Here is a 1,064-nt window from a genome sequence, read left to right as displayed (position 1 = left end):
AAGGAGGTGAAGACGTGCATGAAGAAGTTCCATGCAGCTCGACACACAGAAGCAAGAGGTGTCGCAGTAACTGCGATCTGCGCATGCGAACCGACATGCAGAGGCCCGTGTGTCGCGACGCATGAACCCCAGACATGCTGAGAGCCATGTGGACGCGGTGGTATCTCCTGGCATGTAAAGGAGGCATGCAACAGGGCATGTGGACGCCTGTGTGTCGCCACGCATGCGACCGGAAGCATGCAGGATGACACACAGGTGATCAGGTGGCTCATTCTTATTGGCAGGCAAAATCTATATATACCCAGCTACCCTGGTTCATTTTCACATCATTAAGACACACCAAGGACACTCCAAAACCTGGGTTAGAGAGAGATAGAGAGAAAGAAGTGAGGTGCTTTAGAAGTATAGACATTTTCGAAGACCGATAAACTGCCGGGAAGTTCCGAAAGACTGTCCAGAAGTGAAAGAAGGTTTTTTCCGAGTTCTGATCAGTCCAGACCAGTCTATTCAAGACATTGACGTTGTTTTTTTGGATTTAACATCACGGTAACGAGACGAAGATTTGGAGGGGATAAAAGGGGTTTGGTCAACATCTGGAATCAAAGAGTCGAGCCAGATCGCTTAATCACTGTGAGTCACAGTTAATTGTTTGTTAACAATTTTTTAATGCAGGTTCCTGACATCGGATACGGCTTCCGAGCTAGGAAAGCCGGACCGGTCTAGGTGTTAGTTTGTGGATCCGAGGTCTAGGTGTCAGTTTTTGGATCCGAGGCTTGAGACGATGTCTGGGCTAAGTGGATAGCAAGACTAGTCTAAGCACCCGGGTTATTGTGATTGTGTAATTATATGTTGTTATGGTGTGTACCTCGTGTTGGTATTGTTGTGTGAGAACCTCGTGGTGGTTCTAGTAGTAGTTTGCAGGTCATTGCTTCCTCAAATGGTACCACTAAGCCGGCCGGTCGTGGTCCGGAAAGTGGTGGGCTCGGTTTAACTTGGATTTATCACCAAGTCCGAGTGTCACACATGGATGTGGCAGCCCCCGGCGAGTCCGATAGAGGACCGGG

Source organism: Brassica oleracea, chromosome C7, assembly GCF_000695525.1.
Source record: "Brassica oleracea var. oleracea cultivar TO1000 chromosome C7, BOL, whole genome shotgun sequence".
In the NCBI taxonomy this organism is placed as follows: Eukaryota; Viridiplantae; Streptophyta; class Magnoliopsida; order Brassicales; family Brassicaceae; genus Brassica; species Brassica oleracea.
Note: the sequence above shows the minus strand (reverse complement) of the source record.